Here is a 27,547-nt window from a genome sequence, read left to right on the forward strand (position 1 = left end):
TCGCCATGCCTTCCCGCTCGGGAAGCAGCGCATTAGACCGCGCGGCTAGCCGGGTGGGCATCCTGATTTAGGTTTCCCATGATTTCCTTAATTTACTTCAGGCAAATGCTAAGATTATTCCTACTATGAGACCACTGCACACTACCTGCCCCATCCTTGTCAAACTAGATGTGTAAATATGAGGCTTACTCAGAAAGTAAGGTCCAGTTTTTTATAAAATATAAACCATTTTTCAAAACAAAGAAAAGAAAAAAGCTCTTTGTATTTAATTCCTTACATGTTTCTCTACTTTTCTACATAGTTACCATATTTATTTAAACATTTGTTATAATTTTCTACTACCTTTTGTATCCCTAAGTGACAGATATATGCTGCCTGTGAGGGTAAACAGTCTTTAACTTCTTCTTTCACCTCATCATCTGTTGCAAAGCACTTGCTGCTGAGGAACTCCTTTAAGTAGCAGAACAAGTGAAAATCTCATTTGGCCAAGTCTGGAGTGTATGGTGGGTAGGAAACCTGTTCTCGTGCAAAACATCTGATCAGATTTTGGGTGTGAATGGCAGAATGGGGTCTGGCATTGTCATTCAGCTACAAAACTCCAGACATCAGAAGGCTACGTTGCTTATTCTGTATTGCATGTCAAATTTAGTCAGAGTAGCACCCTAAGTGGCTGCTTTCAATGTTACCCCTTGCTGCATAAATCTAACAAGACTCCATGACTTTCCCAAAACATGGTTGCCATAGCCTTTGGTGTTGAAATTCTCTACATGTCATGTGATGCCATTCCATTGACTGTCATTTAGACTCTGGGGCCATGTGAGAACCTATATCTCATCTCTGGTGACACTGTTGTCTAAAAATTGATCACCTTCCTTATGATATCAGTCCAAAAAATCAAGAGCACAATCCATTCTTTCCATTTTGTATTTCACAGTAAGCAGCCTTGGAATCCAGTGTGGGCACAGTTTCAAAAATTACAACTTTTCATAGACAATTTGGTACAAAGTTGTTCTAAACACATTCACAAATTTCAGTGTTAAAGCCGAAATTGTGAATCTCCAGTCTTTATGAATATTTTCACCCACAGCTTTTACCAACTCTTCTGAGATAACTGATGATTGGTCTGATCATTGTTCATGGTGGGCATTTTCCCATCTGTCCTTGAAAGCTCTCGCACATTTATGCACTTTGATGTCACTCATCACAATGGGCCCATACACCTCACTTATCTGTCAAAGAATTTCCACTGATGCAACATTCCTTGCTGTTGAAAACCAAATCACTGTTCGTATTTAACAGTTGGCAGACTGATATGTTGTTTTATACATATTGAAGTTACACTGTAAACAGCACACTGTGACAGTACTAGTGCAAATTGGCACTATTTGACAAACAAGGCATGCCAAGAGTTGGTGCACATGCATGTTTTAATGTTTATGTGACGTTTGATTTGCTATGGCAATTCTGATTAACCCTCATACATAAATGCCTGTATACATGAATTATGTTTTTTTTTAATATCCTTAAATTGTAATATCAAAACATGTCCAATATCTTTATAACAAAGCTCTATGGATGAATCAAATAACAACTACTACTACAATTACTAGTAGTACTACAACAGCTACTGGTAGTACTGCTATCACTCTCTAAAGCATATAAATATAAATCAGTTCAAAGCCTTCTTAGGCTTAAATTAAATAGTACTGATGTCTTATAAATCACTGTAGGAATACAGAAAATCCTTTTACTTTATTTATTTGACTATGAGTTCTGTTGATCCCAACAGTTGTCAATAAGATATGGAATGAGTCAGAGGGCACGCATATTTATTTTTTAATTTCTTTACAAAATTTGCAATTATGAACATTTTACTGTATTTACTGCTTACCCATATTGCATTTAAGTTTATTATCACTACTAATGCCAGCCAGGAAAACCTCTAAATTCATGGAGAGGTATGGAATGAGTCAGATGGTGTGCATATTTATTTTTTAATTTCTTTACAAAATTTGCAATAATGAACATTTGGTCGTATTTACTGCTTACCCATATTGCATTTAAGTTTATTATCACTACAAATTCCAGCCAGAAAAACCTCTAAATTCATGGAGAGGTAGAGAAAGAAGTTGCCATAACCTATGCTTCAAGAATGTTGAACAGAGCAGAGTATACCTGTTGCACAGAAAAACAGAAACTACTTACACTTTACACTTAACTGGGACATATACCACTTGTGACACTATATATTAAAATACCTTAGACACAGTCTATGGAAATAAAGAGAGAGATGTCAGCAGGAGTGAGGCTGTAAGGGTTGGTTGTGAGTCATATGTGGATGTTCATTTGGTAAGAAAGGTGAGATTAAACATTTGAGTCCCAGTCCAACACACAGGTACTTTCATAGCAATGCACACTCCACTGAAGAGTGAAACATTCATTCTGAGAATCATAAATACTGACTCACTCACATTAGTCACAGAGAATTATGGAATGGACTATAGGAAGATATTTACCAAGAACACACAGTAGATGAAAAACTTCTTTCTTTTCTAAAAGTAGCCTTATAATGTTTTGAATCTCATTTTCCATTTCAACTAATCAGGAACAACTATGACATAAGCTGAGGCGAATCGTAACCGACATCTGAAATGAAAGTACCTTGTGCCACGAAGAGAGAGCTATAAGACCCCACTTTTTTAAGCTCAAGTAGTGCACATTTGAAAGTAGAAGTGGGTACATTCACCTCATTTATATGTGTGTAGTTACAGTGGAGCTGATTCTTCACTGGAGGCCAATAACCATTGATCAAAAGGCTATTTCTGTGAGAACTAAGTAGAGACTAAAAGTCTGTTGCTTGTATTGGTATGGTATTCAGTCGATTGGCCTGGGCTATGAGTGTAATTGCATATGTGTTAGTGTGATTACTAAAGATTCATTCAGTGTTCATGCCAATAATGTGTATGTCCTTCTACAGCCCCATATTCGTTAATTTGCCCATTCTTAGCCCTCCCCAGAGAAAACCAGTTAGAAAATTGTGTCAGAAACAGGATTATTAGTGTTTCCTTGTCCATCACTATTCTGAGGACTGAAGAAATACTGCAGTCTTACAGAGAGTGTAGCAGTTATTGATGCTATTCACAAAAATTAGTGTGTGATGTTTAGATGAAGGACTGATGGAGACAGTATTCTTCTCTCGGTGCACTTGTGTTCAGGATATAGTAAAATGGGGTTAGTCTTGAAGGTAGAGCTGTTGTAGCAATTGGCTTTGCTTTACATTATGCAAATGGCAATTATGGCAAATTTCCATTACTTCAGTAACCACTCAGTCAATTGCCACCATTGATTATCTGTGCAGAATTGATTAATAGTGTGCTTCCGGGTGTTTTGATGAGTTGTTGTTTCCATTTTATGCATAAAACTTTGATGATGGACTCAGCTGTCTTCTTCAGGTGCTGCAAGTTTTTTCTAGTATGTTTACTTGCTGTCTAGTCTATTGGAGTACACATAATAGCAAAACTCGCAGCACCTAAAGGTGATGGCTGCATCCATCATTGAAATATTGTGTATGAAATGGAAACAGCAATTCAGCAGATACCTGGAAGCACACTATTAAGTGTAAAACATGCCAGGTACGTATGAAGGAGATGACTTTCTCCACATAATTGTAAATCAACAATCAAAGGCAGATGCAGAAACAGGTAGGCAAAGTAGGTGGGACATTGTTTGAGCTAGTAGCAGTCCTTGAAGTATAGCAAATAAAGGTTCAATGGACTTGACAATAGTTACTAATGTTTTGTTGGCTCCTAAAGTTCAGATTTTCCATTGAAGATCAGATAGGGATAAATATACCTGTGAAAGGCCTAAAAATGCAAGATAAATAATTCAGTTTCATCACTTGTGACAACACATGTGATCTAGCAGATCCGTATGACGAATTTAAACATGCATTCACTCAGTGATAGAAGAGGAAAAATACTCCAAGGTTTTATGGACAACAACTCCACAACCTGTGAATCTTTGACAGAGAATAAATGAAGTATTTAAAAGATTGCTAACAAAAATTAATTCCATCATACATGAACTTAATGTTAATAAGATATTAAAGTTACTATGAGCTCCATTCATGATAGCTTTGAAGACGAGATCATTAACATGAACTACTGTAGACAAAAAAATTGTTTCCTGATTGATACAGTGGCTCAAATTTATGTAATGTTGTGCCATGAAGTTAAAGAAAAAAAGTTAGCAAAAGCTAAAGGGTATAACTAAGGAGCTGAATGGCAATAGATGATGGATTTATGGAGAAGCTGTGTTTGAGTTTGTGATAGGTCAAGATGGATATGCAGCCAGAATGCGAGTGATAAAGACTGAAGGGAGATCAGTGTAGCAAAAAGAGGACATTCATGGAGTTTTAATAATTGTGGCTACAAATTTCATATACATTTGACTGGATATGAGCACAACCCTCCAGGAAGAGGAAAAAACATTACAATGTCAAAGTTAAAAGTACAAGGGGCAGTCAAATGAAAATGAGACAGATGGAGAAAAGAAAGTAAACTGTTTATTATTTCAAAATTAATCACCATAACTGTTAATACCTTTATCACTCTGTGCGACAAGATGATCAACACCTCTGTGGAAAAATGTCTGTGGTTGCCTATGGAACCACATGGGGAGAAATCAGGGATGTATGGACTATGTGAAGTGCTTCCCAGAGAAACTTCTATGGCATAGTCGAACCAACATTGGCAATATGTGTGCAGGCCCACTTGCTGCCAAGGTTGTTATGAATACACTGCAGAAGTCTCACTGGGAACCCCTTATATATTCTGTGAAGGCTTGTCTCACAATGGGATAAATGGATTAACAGTTATGGTGATTACTTTTGAAATAATAAACAGTTTACTTACTTTTTCCCTTTGTCTTGGTTTAATTTGTTACCAGTGGAGACATCATAGAACAATGACTTGTTAGCTCTGAGATATTGTTATGTTGTGAGATTCATCATTGTGACTGAAGAAATACAAAGTGTAAAATAACATGTTCTAGCTAGCATTATTAGCAATACAGAAATGGAACTACCAAGGGAAAGCCTTGTTGTAACAGTGCTTAATGTTGACCTATGTGGTCTGGTTAATGTAACTACCAAGAAGCTACACACACAGGGAGCAAATTCCTGTGACCCTATGCAGAAATCAATAGACAAAACCTTTAATCAGTTGAGCAAGAGCTACTTACAAAATTAAATCATTTATTGCTGGAAGACAACAAGATAATTGCATCAGTGCCACAGAGCTTCTCTGATATTTTCTGAAAATTGAACAATCTCCTCACCACACTTCTAATATTACAGAGTATATACTAGGGGACTGGTACCCTGTAGCTCAAAAACCTTACAGGAGCCCATGCAACCAACAAGCATTCATCAAAGAAAAGACTAATGTCCAGATGGATGTAGATTTCATAGGCTGCAGAGAATTGTTTGAACCTGCTTAGTCACAACCAATAGTCATTCTCAAGAAATAACTAACTATAGGAGAACCAAAACATTGATTTTGTTTTGATTATACAAAGATGAACAGTGTAACATTACCAGATATGCATCTGTTGTCAAATCTGGTACAAACATTAAATTATTTTGGTTCCTGTGAAGTCTCCACTGTCTGAAATTTAGACTGGGGGTATTATCAAGTGACTGTACATCTATGATGAGCCAGAAAAACCATTTATTACTCCTAGTAGTCTAAAGAAGTACAGTTGTCTCCCTTTTGTCCTTTAGAATTCACCAACAACATTTCAGAAGCTGACTAATATTATTCTTAGAGGTTTAATACCTCTCACAATGTCTGGTTTACCTTGATGGTATTATTTTCAGTCCATACATACAAAAGCATACCAAAGGTCTACAAAGAAGTATTTGAACAGATATTCAATGTAAATTTCACTGTAACTGTGTCAAGACATCAATTTACTGTAATGAAGTAGAATATTTACAACGCAAAATTAGTGAGGAAATGGTCCAGACAAATTAAAATTTATTGGAAGCTGTGAAGAACTCCCCAGAATCAACAACTGAAAAAGAACTTCAGTCATAATTGAGTTTTGATAACTTTTGTAAATGTCTTATCCAAGAGTATGCTGGCATAGCATGTCTCAGAACACACCTCACACAAAAAGAGTATTTTTTACTTGGAAATTAGTAAGCTTGAAATTTACAGAAACTCTGGAAACTCAGTTCCTCATAGTTCTTACAAAACTTTACAAATAGGAACATAAAATCTAAACAAGAGGGGCTCCACATTCCTCTGGAAGTGGTTCAGACAAGAATAATCAAAAAGTTGCAACCTCTGATTTTAATAACTCTTTTCTCACAATAGCTAAAAGAACAGGGAACTATAGTAAACAGTCTCCCATACAAGCCAGAGATCAACTAAATCACATGGAAATCACACCAAATACAGCACTTCATTTCAAAAGCACAACTCCTAAGGAAATTGAAAAAATCACAATATTACTTGAAAGCTCTGGATCTTTTGGATATGACTGAATATCAAATAAGATTCTAAAATCATGTGCAGACTTAATCTGTCACATATTTTGCTATGTAACCATTCAATGAAAACTGAGACAGAGTGAAACATGCAGTAGTGATGTACATCCACAAAAGTGGGACAAGGAATGCACTATCCAATTATTGTCCCATCTCTTTGCTGCCTCTCTCTGTTCGCAAAGGTGTTTGCGAGAGTAGTTTATGATATGATTTATGGCCATATGACACAAAATTGCTTACTGGCATCTACCCAGTTTGGCTTTCCTAAGGGATTCTCCACAGAGAGACCTATATTTAGCCTAACAGATGAAACAGTGAGTGAATTAAATTTCAGAAGGTGTCCAGTGCGGATTTATTTTGACCTTGCTAAAGCTTTTGACTGTGTAGATCCTAACATATTGTTAAAAAAACTTCCACACTGTGGCATTAAAGACAAACCTTTGATGTGACTAGAATCTTATCTTCGTGACAGGAAGCAAAGAGTTACCTTAACGGAGGCTTACACAACAGTAAACTCAGACAGGGGAAATGTAAAATATAGGTTCCCCCCTGGGCTCAACCTTTGGGCCACTGATTTTTCTGATCTTCATTGATGATCTACCACTTATAATTAATGACAAAGCAAAAATAGTCATGTTTGCGGATGATACAAGTGTTCTGATCAAGGGTCCCAACTCTGCAATGCAGGATACAGCTCTGGCAGTCACTAACCAAGTACACAAATGGTTCACAGCAAATAGCCTAACCCTAAATTTTTCAAAAAACAAACATTATACTGTTTCAGACAGTAAATAAAAAAACTCTGAGTTTCTGAAATAAAGATCAGCAACCAAAATATTTATGAAAGCACACATACAAAATTCCTAGATGTCCAGATAGACAGCCACCTAAGACAGACAGGGCAAATTGATCAGCTGGTCAGAAAACTTAGTACATTGTGTTTTGCCCTGAGAGCTATTTCTCACCTTGTTAACAGAGAAACATTACTTTTGTCATATTTTGCATATTTCCATTCTGTACTCTCCTATGGTATTATCTTCTGGGGAAATGCTACAGGGATTGAAAGAGTCTTCAAACTGTGAAGTTGATATGTGGGGTCTCTAACAGAACATCCTGCGCAGGTCTCTTCAGGATACACACACACACACACACACACACACACACACACACACACACATATATATACACACCCTGATGATATACTGTGACATTCACAAGCCTAACACAAGCAGGGGAATATAACAAGCTTCCCATCAATATAAAAAAGGAAATTGGTAACAAGCAGGTATTTAAAAGGAAACTAAAAACACTGCTCAGAGAACAAAATTATTATAAAATGAATTAATTCCTAAAGTAATATGGCATCCCTCTGAGTAAAAAAAGTGGAAAGAAAATCTTTACTTACATCGTGAAGAGAAAATTGTGAATTTCTAACATAAATTATAGTGATGAAATGTAACTTTATTTATATCATAGGTTAAAATGTGTATTACCATTTATTCTACAGTATTAAGTTTTCATTTGAACGTACTACTGCGATGAAGATAAAAGTTTTGTATTTTAATTTAAATCATAGTGACAAAATGAAAATTTCATAATTTATTTGTGGCAATGGGATAAAAATGTGTACTTCCATTCATTCTGCTATTTTAAGCATTTACTTGATTTTATAACAGGAAAATGCTGGTTGTAATGTTGTCTGCAATCAATCATTTATAGAAAATAAATATTTGTGAGATATATAAAATTTTGTATTATTTTACTTGATTACTAGTACACCCTTTGTAAAATATGTAATCAACAGCACCAAATAAAAAATCAAATCAAATCAAAGCCCTGGCAACAGCTCTAGTAGTGGCTTGTCTAAATTTTGACAGATCCTTTATCCTACTACTAATGCTAGCAATTTTACAGTTGAAACTGTTTTATCATGAAAAATCAGAGGAGAAGAATATCTAATTACATTTGTTTCTTGCCTGCTGAATCAAGATGAATGCATCCTCTGGCTACCAGCAGGATATTCTATCGCTTGCACCTTGGTCTCACATTGTGCGTGGGGTTGGCATGGTTAAATCGGATTTGGCATGTTAATGTGAAGTGGTGGCCAGATGCCCTTCCTGCCGTCATCCCGTACCCCCCCCCCCCAGGATGGAATCAGAGTACCCCATCTGTCTGCGTCTAGGAAATCATGGAAAAGTGCGGATGTGTGTCAAATGTCTGTGAGTCGTGTAACTGAGGCGGGACGTGGGGACCAGCCCAGTATTCACCTAGAGGGATGTGGAAAACCGCCTAAAAACCACATCCAGGCTGGCCGGCACACCGGCCCTCATCATTAATCTGGCGGGCGGATTCGATCCGGGGCCGCTGCGCCTACCCGAGTCCAGGAAACAGCGAAATTAGTGCTCTCGGCTAACCTGGTGGGTGGCTACCAGCAGGATATGTCCGCCCTCAAAACAATTTGAGACTCTATGGTGAGTGAACAAGATTGCAAAAATGGTGATCGGAATATGAAATTTACAAATGTGAAAAATATGGTACACTAGTTGGAGTAGATGATTATAAAAGTGAAGAAACTCATTGAGCAACTAAGTATGGGATAATTAAATTTTGCTTCAAAAACTCTTTGACAGAAGAAACTGAGTGAAAATATAGAGTAGAAAGAGGATTTTGTTTGAAGGACAAATACTTCACCATCTGCTATTTTGTACCGTTCTTCTATAAATTAATTACTGAAGTAATTAAATGTATTGTTATACATGATCAAAAAACCAGGTCCAAAGATAACTACTTCAGAAAAAACACAAAATAAAAAATGGCAGACTGGAGTCCATACATTAATGGGCTGACAGTATAATATGCTGCCAGAACCCTTAAAACCTAGTACCAGTGACAAAGACAGTAAAAAAAAAAAAAAAAAAGGAAGAAGAAGAAGAAGTATTGGTTGAAAAGTGTCTGTATAATGAATTTAAATCAATAAATGTTAAGAGCCCACTGATTTGTTGTAATGTAATGTATACACAAGCATTTTATAAAGCACAGAATTTATGGTAATTGGTAAAGCAATGATTCTTGCTGTACTAATGTGTGTGAAGACTATTATGTACAGGATATTTCAAAAGGTACGGTACAGCTTTAATGTGTTATAGCATCCGAACTAATGAGGTATGGAACAACTTTAATGAGTTATAGCATTGAAACTAATATATTCACCCCAAGTTTGGCCTATGACACACACTATCTCACAAAGTTTTTGTGTCATTCAATCAGTTTCAACATGTGGACCTTTGGTGGCATGCACAACATCCATTCTGTATGCAAAATCTATTGGCACAACATATCTACATCAACTATGGCAATGGCAACAATGATTCAGTTCTTTAAATCATTGATGTGGTTGACAAGCATTTGGTAGACTCTGTTCTTGACATACCTCTGTAGAAAGAAATCCTTCAGTGTAATGTTGGGCAAACAAGGGAGCCAGGGAATTGGACTACCCTTGCCAGTCCAGCAATTTGGAAACACCTGTTCTAGAACATCTTGCACAGATTCCAATATGACTATGTACCATCTTGTTGGAAAACAACTGTGTCTTGGCAGACAGGCAGCTGTGGTAATGCAAACAGCTCCAGTGTATCAAGATAGTTATTAGAACAACTTTTTCTGAGAAAAAAAATAGTCCCACAAGGTGATCAACCATCAAACAACACCATACACTGATTTTCAGGCTATAATGTACCCCTTCTATCATAGTATGTGAATTGTTTATGTCCCAGATGTGAACACTGTGTTTGTTTATGTTAACATGCACATGGAACCTTTCTTCTTCAAAAAAGAATAGACTGTTTACAAAATTCCCATTGTCCTCTAAATGATGAAGATTGTCTACAGTGAATTACATACAGTGCAGCTTGTCATCTGGCTTCAATACATTCAACAGTTGCAGTTGGTGTGGATACACCTGTAAATGTTTACAAAGTACCTAGTGCATTTTCACCCCAGGGATTTACAGATCCTGTGACACCCTCTGAACAGACTCCTGCGGTGAAGGCTGAAAAGGCAGCAGTATCCATATTCTATCAGCTTCACTTTTTCTAGGCTGTCTAGTATGAAGCTTCACACCAACACTTCCTGTCTGTACAAAATTTCTGTGCCATCAGGGTAATGACATCCATAAGGTTGGGACTTCCTATAGCATGTTTAGAAATTCCTTTGAACCTGTGTGTCCAATTTGGTCTGAATAAACCATTCCTCACATTGAGCTTTTTCTTGAACCTTTGTCATTATGCTTCACTCACGCCAACCTGGAACACACGAGGGGTGGGAAAGAGTCACATAAGTCAACACCTTAATTAGTTTAGGTGCTATAACACATTGAAGCTGTAGTGTACCTTTTGAGACACTCAGTACTTTGGTAAGCATTGTAGATTGTTGTAATTACTACCTGTAATACTAAGACTAAGGCCTATATGTATTTGGCATTTGCAAGAGCCATCATACTGATGGCTTCATGAAAAAAATTTAAATAAGTATATAGATTATGTGAAGATGTATCATGCTGGCTCGTAATATTTGTATTGAGGTATTAGTCTCTGTTGTAGCAATGATGATGATAATAATAACATTAATTTCTTGTGATTCTTTGTCATATTAACCACACCACAACAACTATGGCTATCACTTCACAAGCTCACTTTTTGAAACTGTAGAAATACTGACTTAGGAGGGAAATAAAATATTTTTGATTGGCTTTTTTTTTTTTTGTTTTGGGACATATTTTTCAACAAATTATATAAGGGGCATTCAAAAAGAAATGAGCCAGAGCATAATTATAGAAACCAGTACCTGTATGTTAGAAGTATTGACCCTGGCTGTTGAGACACTTGTCCCACTGTGACACAAGGCAGTGAATGGCTGCCTCATAAAATTCCTGGGGCTGCAAGTTAACCAGTTCCGCACGTGCAGCTGAACGTTGTCATCTGATGTGAATCGTTTGCCCCTCAGAACCTTTTTAAGGGGACCAAAAATGGGGTAATCAAAGGGAGAGAGGTCCAGACTGTATGGAGAGTGGCCAAGAACCTCCCATTTGAATTTCTGCAGGAGTGCTGTGACTGTGTTGGCTGTATGGGGCTTTGCATTGTCGTGGAGCAGAATGACCACATGGGTGAGATTGCCTGGTTGTTTTGATTTGATCGCTTGACAAAGGGTGGTCAAGGTTTGCAAATAATGCTGGACATTCACTGTTGTCCCATGCTGCAGGAAGTGAATCAGAAGGGGGCCATCTTGGTCAAAGAAGTACATCAAACGATTCACCTCGGATGATGACGTCCAGCTGTACATGCGGAACTGGTTAACATCACAGCCCCGGGAATTTTATGAGACAGCCATTCACTGCCTTGTGTCACAGTGGGACAAGTGTGTCAACAGCCAGGGTCAATACTTCTAACAACAGGTACTGGTTTCTGTAATTATGCCTCCAGCTCATTTCTTTTTGAATGCCCCTTATACTATTGTTTTTCCACTGCAAATGTGAGAGACATTATCACTAGTACCAGTGGAGCTGAAATATAGCTGAAATTTCTGAACTCTACTTGGTTGTAAGACCAAATGGAGTCCTTATCAGGTTCTATATGGGATCTGTGCCACAGTTAGCTTTATTTCAAACAATAATTTACTGCAAACAATGAAAACTTCAGATAGCATTATCAACAATGTAGAAAAAGCCAGATTGCTACTTACCATAAAGAAAACATGCCAAGTTGCAGAAAGGCACAAATGATATTCCTATCTAGAGTTTCCACTGTTGTGAGTGTCTTTTAATTTTGCCTGTCTACAACTTGACATGTGTTCTTTATAGTATCACTCTGTCTTTTCCTACAATGTTAATAATTTACTGCAAATCTCTTAAGTGGGTAGATGAGAAAATTAATTAAAAAGTTGTAATACCAAATGAAATTCTTTTTATACTCCTTGTAGATATTAAAACTAAACTATCACTAATTTTAACTGTAAATAATCACAAGACTTGAATTAAATCTGCACTTTCCATGTTTACCTGCAAAACTGATCCACAGAACTATAGCCCAATATTGTTGATCATCATCTGTTACAAGGTTGTATTGTATTACACACTGTAAATTCATATTCAGTAACCTGCATATAGTAAATCAGCCTCCCCTGTAGCAGACAGCATGAATTACCAACATCCACTCCACCTATGATGACAGGTATGGATCAAGTGAGCTAGATGTACTTATGCAGCATGTTATTCTACATGGAGAATAATTCTTAAGCATGAGATCAGATGTGACTTAATGCAGCATCATAGATCTAATATCGATTTGTGCAGCGCACTAACAATCAATATGCAATGTCTATGTAAACTTAGAAATTTAGGAAGGAATGCTTTTACTTTTGACTAAGGGTGATCTAAAATAAGATACATGAATATTCTGTCACATATTGACAATGTTTCCACTTCATGTATGGACTGTCAGTACTTAATATACAGGGAGTCCAAAAGTTAATGCCCAAGCTGATATGCATGAGGACTGAGACAACAAGCAATATGTTTCATTAAGCAACCAAGTTATGAAAATGCATGTTGAGTGAGTATGGAGTATCCAGGAGGTCAGTGGGTGTGATTGAGTATGAAACAATATTAATCTGTTAGAAGTATTTAATGTTCTGATCGATATCTCAATAAATGTTTACAATGAGCAACAGTAACTTCACTCCAGAGCTGGTACCATCATAGCATAGTGTCCCCTGTTCAATGGAAAATCTGTGAGAAGTTCTGTATGCGTGGGGTCACTGTGAGAACGCTCGTAACTATTCTTCATCTGAGTCTGCAGGGGCAGAATACACTTCAGTTTTCATGTTGGGCCAGAGAAAGAGGTCTACTGGGGTGCATGTCTCAAAATTCGCTCCACATGTAGAGCTCCATGTTAATACCGTGACAGTCAAGCAGGCACTGCAATGCTTCGTGCTATTTACTGGCTCAATGTATACTTCAGGACATCACAATGGTACATATCTCAAATCAACTTCACTGTAACAATGTTATTTACGTCCTTCCCCACCAGCTTACTTATGTTTGCTTAGTCCTCACATGATCCAACACATGGATACTTAATGAAATATGCTTGTTGTTATCTCAGCCATAATATCTTATCAGTATGGACATAGAATTCTGGAACAACTTCTATAGAAAAAGTGTAAAATTTTACTCTACATTACATGTAGCCACTATTTGTCAGATTAATATCTCACAGGTGAAACTGGTGATATCATCCAACTGGCCGTAAGTAATAATAAGCAAGCATACATAACATAACATTCATATGACCTCAACAATGAGTACCTAAAACAAATTGCAGGCTTTACTTCATTCATGAGATACCGAGAAACTACAAGTTATATATAAACTAAATAGTTATTATCTGATGAAATTTGTTGCAATAATACATTAATCTCTGAAAATAGTGGTGAAATATAGAAAAAAGTAGGAAAAAGGCCCAATGCTGTTTTCTACAAAATTAGAATTTAATTCAGAAAGGAGGAAGTACAGAGCTATCAGTTACTCACACAATTATATTGCATTGAATAGTCTAGAGACTTTTATTTTTCAATACTTTAATGAACTATGTTTCCATGAATACTTGCTTGACTTACTTAATTCTCCCAGAACATTTAGTCTTTGACACTCAGGACCAGAATCTGAAGACTTTTGCTCAGGCTGGAGCTGAGACTGACAAGTGATTTTCTATGGAGATGAAGGGTACTTATGGCCTGAACTCACAGCTTGGTTCTGCTAGTAGCTCCTACTTCCCATACTTCACTACTACTTTCTGTTTTAAAATTTCAGTATAATAAAGTAACTCACACAATTATATTGCATTGAATAGTCTAGAGACTTTTATTTTTCAATACTTTAATGAAATATGTTTCCATGAATACTTGCTTGACTTACTTAATTCTCCCAGAACATTTAGTCTTTGACACTCAGGACCAGAATCTGAAGACTTTTGCTCAGGCTGGAACTGAGACCGACAAGTGATTTTCTATGGAGATGAAGGGTACTTATGGCCTGAACTCACAGCTTGGTTCTGCTAGTAGCTCCTACTTCCCATACTTCACAGAATCTCTCCTGCATACCTAGAACTCCTGGAAGAATGGATACTATGAAGAAATGGCTTACCCACAGCCTAAGATAATGTCCACTGACCACTCAATGAATTATGAGAATGTTTGTATCGTGGCCACATTCTCATGCATTGGCAGCCAAATCAGCGGTAGAAATGCATGTGAAAAACAAGCTAGTTAGCCACGACATTACTTTCCACTTAGACTATAATATCTCTTATTTGCTCTGGTGGGAAATCATTGTCTAAGTTTTAGTAGCTTAGCATGCCAGTGCCTGCCATGCACTGGTAACTCATAATCACTGATTGACTGATTGATTAGCATGCTTGGAGGTTCCGCCAAGCAGCTCTGTAACTTGTTGGTATCAAATGCTAATAATGTATTACCGGTATGCATCTCTTATTAAACTACCTCATATTTTTGTGACTGTGGCATGTGTCAGTTATGTTGTGTGTCACATACACTGGCAAGCCAAAATATTATGACCACTGCATGCCACGATGACGGATGCCTCTTGGTGGTATTGCGGGCATGTGTTGTGGTAACAAAAGTAGGTAAGGGGAGCAGATACAGATGGGTGATCACCCTAATGAAAATATGGGTTGCAGACAGGGAAATCCATTGAGATAAGTGACTTTGACAAAGGGCAGATAATATTACACACAGTCTGTGACTTTGTATCTTGAATATGGTAAAGCTGATCGAACATTCAAATGCTACGGTTGTGAGAGTACAGTGAAACTACCATTGGGCACTAAATGGCTGGACATTTATGACTCTTCACAGAATGTGGGGTTCCAAGACTTGTCTGCTCTGTAAAGTAGGATAGATGGTGATCTGTGACATCTCTGCCAAAAAAGCACAATGCTGGTGCACGCAAAAGTGGTTCAGAGCACAGTGTTCATCTTACATTGTTGAACACGGAGCTCCACAGCAGATCACCCATATGTGTTCACATGTCAACCCAATGACATCGTTAATTACGATTGCAGTGGGCACGGAATCATGGTGGGTTAGACCATCAGTCAATGGATACATGTCAGCTATTTGGGTGAATCATATTTTTGCTACACTAGGCCGATGGTTGTCCTCACAAATGCCATCACTGAGGTGAACAGTGGCTTGAAACGTGCAACACATCAGGTATGCAGGCTGGTGGGGGCAGTATTACGCTATGGGAGACATTCTCCTGTGCTTGCATGGGACCTGTAGTAGTAATTGAAGACACGCTGACAGCTGCAAGCCACCTGCATCACTACATGCTTGATGTCTTTCCTGATGACAATGTCATCTTTCAGCAGTATAACTGTCGATGCCTCAGAGCCAGAACCAAGCTACAATGGTCTGAGGAGCATTATAGTAAACTGATGTTGATGTCTCAGCGACCAAATATGCTTGATATAAATCCTATGGAACCCATCTGGGTTGCTATCAGGTGCCATCACCATGTACGCAAATAAGGGGCCCGATATTTATGCAAATTATATGAGCTGTGTGTAGACATCTAATACCACGTACCTCCACAAACCTACCAACAAACTGCCAGATCCCTGATATGCAGAATCAGTGAGGTATTTAGTTCCAAAGACAAACAAACAAGCTATTAAACAGTTGGTCACAATGTTTTGACTCATCAGTGTACTTGTGCCTTCAACTCTGAAGTGTATTGTTGTGCCATGCATCTTTATCATATCAAGGAATGAATAGACAAGAAATAAAACTCAGAGGTCAGTCACTGACTTGCCTAGAGAATGGTTGTATGGTTTCCAGCTGCCTGAATGAAAACTGTTGAAACATTCAGTTCATTGAAACAGCTTCATGTAACACACTGTATACTTTCTACCCATTATGCTTTTCCATCTGGCTAGTCACATACACGACCATAAACATTTGCTTTACATATACATTTTGCACCACTTAATAAATGAAAAAGGAGTCAATAATGGTAAGTGTTTTTAAAAACTGCAATCTCTTGACAAGTTAAAAGTGTTTGTCGGAAGGGGACATGGTTCTGACAGATCACAGGCAGTGTTCCTACCATGTGTTGTATCCAAGTGTGCATAGCTTGTCACCTCCAAGTTTAAGTGTGTTGACTAAATAGTTGGACAGCTAGAGGCCAGATAAATGCTATAAATAAAAATTAACAAAAGTGCAAGGTTTCCCTGTGAACAGAGCTGTAAACCTACCATAGGCTACTGTAGACTATCATACTTAAGTGCCGACTACTATAGTTTTCCTAGTAGCTTCGATCAGTTAAGGCCATACCGATGTTACCTGTATATTAGGTTTGTTGCATACCTATCGGGCATTATATAATGATTGCTTTTTTTTACCTATGTGATTAGTGTATTACTAGATTCCTCTAAAAACTGGAAGTGGTGAATCATTTAGAAACTGAGTGATGATATATGAAAGGCTGGGTAACCAATGAAACATTTTAGTTGTACATAGCTATCCTCCTGTCTGTTACTTAAAAGCAAACATTATTTATAGCAAAACTGAAATTGTCAACCTTTCATTCAGCTTTTATTTAAAAAATTGTTGATTTTTAATGTGAAACAGAAGGATGTTGTAGTAAGAATAAAGAACACAAACTTATCATGCCATGCAATTTCCTCAGAAAGAAAAAAAAGCCTATTATCCCTCCCAATACTTCATTGAACTTATATAAAACATATTTTTATTATTCATAAACAACTTTCCCATTTATCAGCAATAACAGGAAACTCTTGCCTCTTATCTTGATGAAGAACATTCTATTGGGTATAAAATAAAAACAATAATTATACAGAGTTTTTTGTGTTTGTGCATGTAGACTATACTTGCATGAAGTGTAACTGCTTTGGTTACACAAAAGTGCAGAAGTTACATGAGCAGATAATTTTTATTACTTATAAAATGCAATTTGTATTCTGTAAGGATATAAAATACACAATGGACTAACACTGAATGATATACTGTTACAACCAAACAAACAAAAATACAAAGATGTCATCAGCTCCCAGTTTCCCTCTTACACATTAATTTCTTTACCTACCAGTGCTACCAACAATATCGGTAATCCTATATTTACTGCTTTATTTATGTAGTGTACCAAAACTACTCAACCACAGTTTTGGTAGAGTGCAGCTCTACCCATGAGTATTCCTGATGATCTGAAAAATATGATCTAGACTAATCACATGCACCTAGCAGCTAGGGAAGGTTAGGAGATATGATCATGTGGGAGGTGACCATCCCTGGTTTTATTATCTTTCAAACAGAGAGATAAGGTACTACATAGATACTGAGACTATTTTCTAAAAGAAAAATATTCAAAGAAAAGCCATTTTTTGAAATAATACAGCAACAACTAATTTTTATTTGTTGACTGTGAACAAATTCAATGTTTCTCTTTTCACTTGGAAGCCTGTAGGTATGGAAAACTAATATTAATCTGAATGGGATTAAATACAATTTACTTATTGTTTTTTTCTTTAGTTTTATATAATAATTTTGTAAATATTTCGAAATATTTTATTGCTTGCACTGCGGTTTTGTTAAGAGATTATGTCAGGAGGTATGACCCAGAATTTTAAGGGGAGGTTTGTTACAACAGTTATTTTCACTTTACTGTAGTTTTAATGATATTATGTTTCTTTTCTTCAGGATGCTTTTCATTTGGAAACCTGTTCACTTTACTGTAGTTTTAATGATATTATGTTTCTTTTCTTCAGGATGCTTTTTATTTGGAAAACTGGCAAAAATTCCAGGTGGAATGTGTGCTTTGATGGAATGAAGGGAGCAGTTATGCAGGTTATTGAAAAAGGCAAAAATATCAGAAAGGCTGCAAAATATTTCAATTTGAACAGAAAGAAGTTGGGAAGATATGTTGAGAAAGTAAGATGTGGCAAGGAAACTACCTTTAATGCAAACCATGTATCTAATCAAATATTTGCAATGGACCAGAAAGCTGATCTGATAAATCATTTGATTTAGGTCAGTAAGTTACATTAGTGTTTAACACCAATTCAGGCTAGAAATTTTGTTTATGAATATGCTGCCAATCACAATTTCAGCAATCTAAATAGCTGGAAAGATAATGAAGCAACAAGTTATGATTTTCTCTTTAGTTTCATGCTATGGAACAAGAAATTATCTCTGCAAACTCCACAACCTACAAACCTAGAAAGAGCAATTGCTTTTAAAAAAGTGACAGTGAAGGAGTTTTTTGATAATTTAAGTAAAGTTTTCAGCAAACATGCCTTTGGTCCTGAAAGCATTTATAATGTGCATGAGTCCAGAGTGAGCCTAATCCAGTGACCAGGGAAGACCATTGCCAGTAAGGAAGAGAAAGAAGTTTTAAAGGACATTAGTGACACTTTGTTGTAGTATTACTGCTATTGGGATATCTTTGGCAAACATATTTGTGTTTACTAGGACAGGAGTGAGAAACAGCATCCTGTAATCGAGTTTCAAAATCGAAAAGTTCGTCCACACATGGAGCAGCCTCTCCTTCAGCATGCCAAGTGACACACGAGCACTGCGACATCTGCCACGTTTGGCTCACTGTCATCGATTATCCTCCACATAGTCCAGCGTGAGGCAATACTGACCCTACGACTTATTTTAGAAGCTAGATCAAGAAAAGGCAAACATACGTTTCTAGCATTTGTAGACTTAGAGAAAGCTTTTGGCAATGTTGACTGGAATACTCTCTTTCAAATTCTGAAGGTGGCAGGGGTAAAATACAGGGAGCGAAAGGCTATTTACAATTTGTACAGAAACCAGATGGCAGTTATAAGAGTCGAGGGACATGAAAGGGAAGCAGTGGTTGGGAAGGGAGTGAGACAGGGTTGTAGCCTCTCCTCGATGTTATTCAATCTGTATATTGAGCAAGCAGTAAATGAAACAAAAGAAAAATTCGGAGTAGGTATTAAAATCCATGGAGAAGAAATAAAAACGTTGAGGTTCGCTGATGACATTGGAATTCTGTCAGAGACAGCAAAGGACTTGGAAGAGCAGTTGAACGGAATGGACAGTGTCTTGAAAGGAGGGTAAAAGATGAACATCAACAAAACCAAAATGAGGATAATGGAATGTAGTCGAATTAAGTCGGGTGATGCTGAGGGAATTAGATTAGGAAATGAGACACTTAAAGTAGTAAAGGAGTTTTGCTATTTGGGGAGCAAAATAACTGATGGTGGTCGAAGTAGAGAGGATATAAAATGTAGACTGGCAATGGCAAGGAAAGCGTTTCTGAAGAAGAGAAATTTGTTAACATCGGGTATAGATTTAAGTGTCAGGAAGTCGTTTCTGAAAGTATATATATGGAGTGTAGCCATGTATGGAGGTGAAGTGAAAATAGTTTGGACAAGAAGAGAATAGAAGCCTTCGAAATGTGGTGCTACAGAAGAATGCTGAAGATTAGATGGGTAGATCACATAACGAATGAGGAGGTACTGAATAGGATTGGGGAGAAGAGGAGTTTGTGGCACAACTTGACTAGAAGAAGGGATCAGTTTGTAGGACATGTTCTGAGGCATCAAGGGATCACAAATTTAGTATTGGAGGGCAGCGTGGAGGGTAAAAATCGTAGAGGGAGACCAAGAGATGAATACACTAAGCAGATTCAGAAGGATGTAGGTTGCAGTAGGTACTGGGAGATGAAGGAGCTTGCGGAGGATAGAGTAGCATGGAGAGCTGCATCAAACCAGTCTCAGGACTGAAGACCACAACAACAACAACAGTCCGACTTGGCACCATCCCATTTTCATGCTTCCAAAACTTAAAGAAAACCTTCAAACGCTTCGCACTGATAGTGACGAATCGGTGCAAGCAGAGGTGAGGTTGTGCCACCGTCAACAAGGTCAAATGTTCTACAGTGACAGTAGAATGTGTTCGTTGCCAGGGCGACTATTTTCAGAAATACATATGTAGACATGAAGAATAAATATGTAGAATGTTATAACATTTATTTTATTTAAACAACTTCAAAAGTTTGACATATAAACTGGGAGGCATTACTTTTCAGCACAATGTCGTATTTTATTTCCTAACTTTAGACTTAATAGCTTTTTTAAATTTTTTTCTGGTTTCAAGTTTCGATCAGAAAGCGTGAATGCACATCTCTTGTATGATTATGAAGAGCATATAGATCAAAAGAAAGCAGAGAATTTTCAATTTATGGTTCAAGTGGCCCTAAGCACTATGGGACTTAACATCTGAGGTCATCAGTCCCCTAGACTTAGATCTACTTAAACCTAACTAACCTAAGGACATCACACACATCCATGCCCGAGGCAGGATTCGAACCTGTGACCGAAGCAGCAGCACGGTTCCAGACTGAGGCCCCTAGAACCGCTCGGTTACAGCGGCCCGCTTTCGATTTATGCTTTAATTTGCTATGTATTTTGTTTTTTGAAAGTGAGATAAAGAATTCCACAATTACTACAACAGTGTAACTTTTTATGCGCTAAATCGCTAGGTCTTAAGAAATAAACTTGTCGATACTTTATTTATAAGGGGAAGTCAAAGGTACAGAAGTAAAAAAAGTAAGTAAATAGTTTATTATTTAAAAAATGATCGCCATAAGTGTTAATACATTTTTCTCACTGTGAGAGGAGACGGTCAGGCTTCATGGTGAAATGTTTACAGTTGTCTACGAAACAGGCATGCATCTCTTCGTCCGAGGCAAAGCAGTGGCCACGACTGTTAAACATCTCAGCGTTAGAGTTCAACCTGAAAGCAGGAAACTGCTTCCAGAATGAGATTTTTCCTCTGCAGCGAAGTGTGCGCTGATATGAAACTTCCTGGCAGATTAAAACTGTGCCGGATCGAGACTCGAACTCGGGACCTTTGGAAGGCAGGAGACGAGGTACTGACAGAAGTAAAGCTGTGAGGACAGGCAAAGGTCCCGAGTTCTTGTCTCGGTCCGGTACACAATTTTAATATGCCAGGAAATTTCAAGAAACTGCTTAGTTGAAGAACTCCGCCCAAATGCCCCAGAAACTTATGCTCTCTGCTCCTTCGAGGTTTGAGCCCGCCAGAACTGCATTTTGACGCTTTTGTGGTTGATGGGATGCATATGTCCCACTAAAGCAATACGCAGTTTTGAGCGTTGGGAGGTCTAATTTTCATATTGTCTACTGCTAGCGTGTACGGAGATGCTTTCGGAACTTGGAGAAAAGTACTACGGACCATGAGGTATATATACAGACGGTTGTTCGCGATCATATGGAGCAGCGTGTGTTTATAATATGTCTGTTTCACGAAAATCGTATCAAATCACCATCTTCTGCATTGCAAGAATGTCTGAAGTAACTAATTCAGTGGCGTAGCGTGGATTTCTGCCATCCGATGCGAACTTTAATATGCTGCCCCTTCCTGTTTTTTTTCACGATTACGCAACAAATAATCGAGACCTTTGACAATGCTTAGCAATATTTGGCCAATGTTAATAATCAGAAGATAGGGACGTTACAATTCGTTTTAACTGCATAATTTTTTGAGTTTCATCTATGCTTTCCGTTATGGAGAGCAAATTGTTTCGAAAATTATTTATATGAATTTGTTTGTCCGAGTTGTCCGAAAAAAAAGAAAGACATCATATATTTACGACAGTTTAGAAAGAAAATATATACACATCCAAGCACTGAGAAGTAAATAATTTGCTCTACATCGGAACCTGCAGGGAATTTGCTTTCATAGAAATGCATTATGCTGTTCGGATTTAAGTTTGGGGAATACTTCTACGTATATTAAGTCTACGGTAGTTCTTTGTCAATGGAATTTTAGTAGTCATTTCTGCTGCGCTTTACACGGCTGGACAGGCACCCTTCAGTTCGTCGGCTTGCCACTAGATGGCGGGACGAATTCAAGTAATCCTAGGGCACTTAGGGGGGAAAATGTTACGTAGCTACTAAACCAGTGTCATCAAACCGCTGGAGTCAGGTAGTACATTATTCAACTATTGTTAACAACAATGTTTGCCACGAAGGTACTCAAGAGCATGTGTCACTCCTTTGCCCAACTGACGGGAATCGCCAAGAGATAACAGCTGCAATCGCAAATTTTACGAGGGTTCAGTAATCTAGGGTTAAACCAGGCTCTGTTGAATTCAGGAGAATTTCACCTTTCACAAGAGCTTTCTTTGACGTATAAACTTTTCGTAATTTTAGAACGGAAATAATAGTAACGAGTAGTCATGCCAGGAAGTGAAACCAAGGAGGAAAGTGTTAGTAAAAGGGAGAAAAGTTTTAGTAACAGAGGAGAATGGCAGCGCTTATATTGGGGTGGAAACCAATCTGTTAACACAGCACTTGCTGGCTGAAACATTTAATATAAAATGAATGCCCTCCAGACTAGAGATTAAGGAGACCTTGTAAGAAACCCTTCCAAAATGTAGAGCAGAGGCAGACATCCTGCGGATATGGGGAACAGAGGGTAGATTTTTTTTTCAGCTCTGATTTTCGAGGGTGATTAATTACTTATTAACTTATGCATGGTGTTATATTTCGGTGGCAGCCAAGTGTTAGATTGTAGAGGTAATAATAGTTTAAGAAGACTTTCGCCTGAGAAAATGGACTTATCTATAGCTAGGACTAAAAGCAGTGGCATAATAATTGTGACAGAACATCCTTCACCAACTATTTAAAGCCAGTCTTTAAGTATTTCACGAACCGTCGATAAATATGTAGTTAAAGTTTCCTTTAGCGAGCGTGATGTTAAGATTATTTTGCGTAACGTCGTCCGGAGCATAGAGACGAGGGCAGCGAGCGTTCTCACGGACGTAGCGAGAACAGGAAAAGGGACGTCACAACTTCACTACGTTTTGGATTCGTTCGCCTCTAATGTCCAGGTTTCTTTTCGACCAGAGGACAATGAAGTAAAATAAAGTTGTGCTATTGATATCAAAATTATGAACACTGTATGTATAAGTACCTAATGCTGTTGTGCTATTGCTTTATTATTTGCAATATGCTTCTATTTGCAACATGCTTCTGCTTTATAGAAACAATCGGCTGTGCTCACACACACATTCCAACGATATTTTCTGCAATCAGTTGCTTTTCTAGACTTTATCACACGCGAGCAATGTAACGAGCAATTTAAACCATTATTTCCAAGGTCACCGTGTCTTTAAGTACTGCCATGGAAAATGAACTGCCGTGTATAATAATAAACGTAAAAAGTTATTAAACTTACTTTTGGATGCTTATTCAGGGAACTGTAGGCTATCTTGGAAGATGCATTGACGGAAAAGAAATCGTGACACCAAGAAGGAGTTGTGTTACAAAACGAAAGTTACTAGACTTGTTTCTACATCTGAAAGATGATGTCTACTGAACTTTAGCACCACTCTCATAAATGCGGCGCTAATAGCATCACTATGAGAATGCAAATCAGGTTTGCTTTAAATATACGCTATAACGGTCGAGAACGTTAGTTACGTTTGAGATTGAACGTGGTGAATCGATGTTAGTCAAGAATGCCTTTAAGGCGACAAAGACGCCTGATGTCACTGAGTTTGAACGAGGCCTTGTAATAGGGCTACGAGAAGCTGGATGTTCCTTCTGCGATACTGCGGAAAGACTTGGCAGAAATGTAGCCACTGTACATGATTGTTGGCAGCGGCGGTCACGAGAATGTACAGTCGCAAGAAGACCGGGTTCCGGACGGTCACGTGGTACTACCGAGATTTAAGGGGTTCACGTATGGCTCTGGCGCATCGTACTGTATTTGTAGCAGCAATTTCAGCAGCAGTTAGCACTACAGTGACACAACGACCTATTACAAATCGGTTACTTCAGGGACAGCTCCGTGCCAGATGGCCTGTAGTGTGCATTCCACTGAGCCGAAACCACCGCCATTTGCGACTTCAGTGGTGTCAAACGACAGCTCATTGGAGGGCAGGATGGAGGTCTGTTGTGTTTTCTGATGAAAGCTCGTTCTGCCTCGGTGCCAGTGATGGCCGGTCTTGATTAGAAGGAGGCCAGTTGAGAGCGTGCCACCAACATGTCCGCATGCTAGGCACACTGGCCCTGCACTTGGAGTTATGATCTGGGGTACGATTTCGTATGACAGCTGGAGCACTCTTGTGGTTATCCCGCGCACACTGACTGTAAAATTGTACGTCAGTCCGGTGATTCGACCAGTCGTGCTACCATTTGCGAACAGCATTCCATGGAGTATTTCCCAACAGGATAACGCCCACCCAAATACTGTTGTTGTAATCCTATATGCTCAACGCCCACCCAAATACTGTTGTTGTAATCCTATATGCTCTACAGAGTGTCAACATATTGCCTTAGCCTGTTCGATCACCAGACCTGTCTCCCCAATCGAGCACGTATCGGACATCATCGGACGACAACTCCAGCGTCATTCACAAACAGTATTAACTGTCACTGTACTGACCGAGTAAGTGCAACAGGCATTGAACTCCATCCCACAAACTGACATCCGACACCTGTACAACGCCATGCATACACGTTTGCATGTTTGCATTCAGCGTTCTGGGGGTTACACCGCTTATTACTGTACCCGCGTTTCACATTTGCAATGGCTTATCTTGCACTTATATTAACCTGTGACCCTGCAATGTTCAAATGGTTCAAATGACTCTGAGCACTATGGGACTTAACACCTGAGGTCAGCAGTCCCCTAGAACCTGCGACTGTAGTGGTCGAGCGGTTCCAGACTGAAGCGCCTAGAACCGCTCGGCCACAACGGCCGGCCCTTGCAATGTTAATCACTTAAATATGTTACCTACACAAATGTATTCCCGAAATTTCATTACTCTACATTAACTACACACATAAAAAAAAGTTTTGCATACCCCGGTTCCCCGAAACTCCTGAAGATAGACGTTGACTGTGGATATTGCATCACAGACACAGTACTTTTGAGTGTTCAGAGATGTCACTAAACCCGCCCAAAGATGTAAACAACCATGCATGAGCAGCGCCTATTAGACAAAGGGTGTCCGACAGCCGATCAGTTCCAGTCATCCACCAGGAAGAAGGTACACGGCATGTGTTGTCTGTAGTTTAACCATGCCCCGACGGTTAATACCGCGGTTCGATCGCGTCCGCATTGTTACTTTGTGCCACGATGGGCTCTCGATAAGGGAAGTGTCCAGGCGTCTCGGAGTGAACCAAAGCGATGTTTTCGGACATGGAGGAGATACAGAGAGACAGGAACTGTCGATGACATGCCTCGCTTAAGCCGCCCAAGGGCTACTACTGCAGTGGATGACCGCTACCTACGAATTATGGCTACGAGAAATCCTGACAGCAACGCCGCCATTTGGAATAATGTTTTTCGTGCAGCCACAGGACGTTGTGTTACGACTCACACTGTGTGGAATAAGCTGCATGATGCGCAATTCCACTCGCGATGTCCATGGCGAGGCCCATCTTTGCAACCACGACACCATGCAACATGCCGAATAAACTGCTCAGGTCCGCAGCTCGTGGTCGTGCGGTAGCGTTCTCGCTTCCCGCGCCCGGGTTCCCGGGTTCGATTCCCGGCGGGGTCAGAGATTTTCTCTGCCTCGTGATGACTGGGGTTGTGTGCTGTCCTTAGGTTAGTTAGGTTTAAGTAGTTCTAAGTTCTAGGGGACTGATGACCATAGATGTTAAGTCCCATAGTGCTCAGAGCCATTTGAACCATTTGAAACTGCTCAGGATTGGCATCACGTTCTCTTCACCGATGAATGTCGCATATGCCTTCAAGCAGACAATAGTCGGAGACGTGTTTGGAGGCAACCCGGTCAGGCTGAACGCCTTAGACACACTGTCCAGCGAGTGCAGCAAAGGGGAGGAGGAGATTAGTGTTTAATGTCCCATCGACAACGAGGTCATTAGAGACGGAGCACAAGCTCGGGTTAGGGAAGGATGGGGAAGGAAATCGGCCGTGCCCTTTCAAAGGAACCATCCCGGCATTTGCCTGAAGTGATATAGGGAAATCACGGAAAACCTAAATCAGGATGGCCGGACGCGGGATTGAACCGTCGTCCTTCCGAATGCGAGTCCAGTGGCAGCAAAGTGGAGGTTCCCTGCTGTTTTGGGGTGGCATTATGTGGGGCCGACGTGCGCCGCTGGTGGTCATGGAAGGCGCCGTAACGGCTGTGCGATACGTGAATGCCATCCTCCGACCTATAGTGCAACCATATCGGCAGCATACTGGCGAGGTATTCGTCTTCATGGACGACAATTCGCGCCCCCATCGTGCACATCTTGTGAATGAGTTCCTTCAGGATAACGACATCGCTCGAGTAGAGTGGCCAGCATGTTCTACAGACATGAACCCTATCGAGCACGCCTGGGATAGATTGAAAAGGGCTGTTTAAGGACGATGTGACCCACCAACCACTCTGAGGGATCTACGCCGAGTCGCCGTTGAGGAGTGGGACAATCTGGACCTACAGTGCCTTGATGAACTTGTGGATATTATGCCACCACGAACACAGGCATGCATCAATGCAAGAGTACGTGTTACTGGGTATTAGAGGTACCGGTGTGTACAGCAATCAGGACCACCACCTCTGAAGGTCTCACTGTATGGTAGTACAACATGCAATGTGTGGATTTCATGAGCAATAAAAAGGGCGGAAATTATGTTTATGTTGATCGCTGTTCCAATTTTCTGTACAGGTTCCGGAACTGTGGAAGCCGAGGTGATGCATAACTTATTTTGATGTGTGTAATATGTGCATGGACACTATAATAACTCACTCTAAGCCTGACTGCTACAAGCTAAACAGATTCTTGTAGTATAGTGTAACAACTCATAACAGTCTACGCTGAAAACAAAATGTATGCCATTTATTTGCGTATAATGTTATCAAAATATGTCTGCATAATCCTT

Source organism: Schistocerca piceifrons, chromosome X, assembly GCF_021461385.2.
Source record: "Schistocerca piceifrons isolate TAMUIC-IGC-003096 chromosome X, iqSchPice1.1, whole genome shotgun sequence".
In the NCBI taxonomy this organism is placed as follows: domain Eukaryota; kingdom Metazoa; phylum Arthropoda; class Insecta; order Orthoptera; family Acrididae; genus Schistocerca; species Schistocerca piceifrons.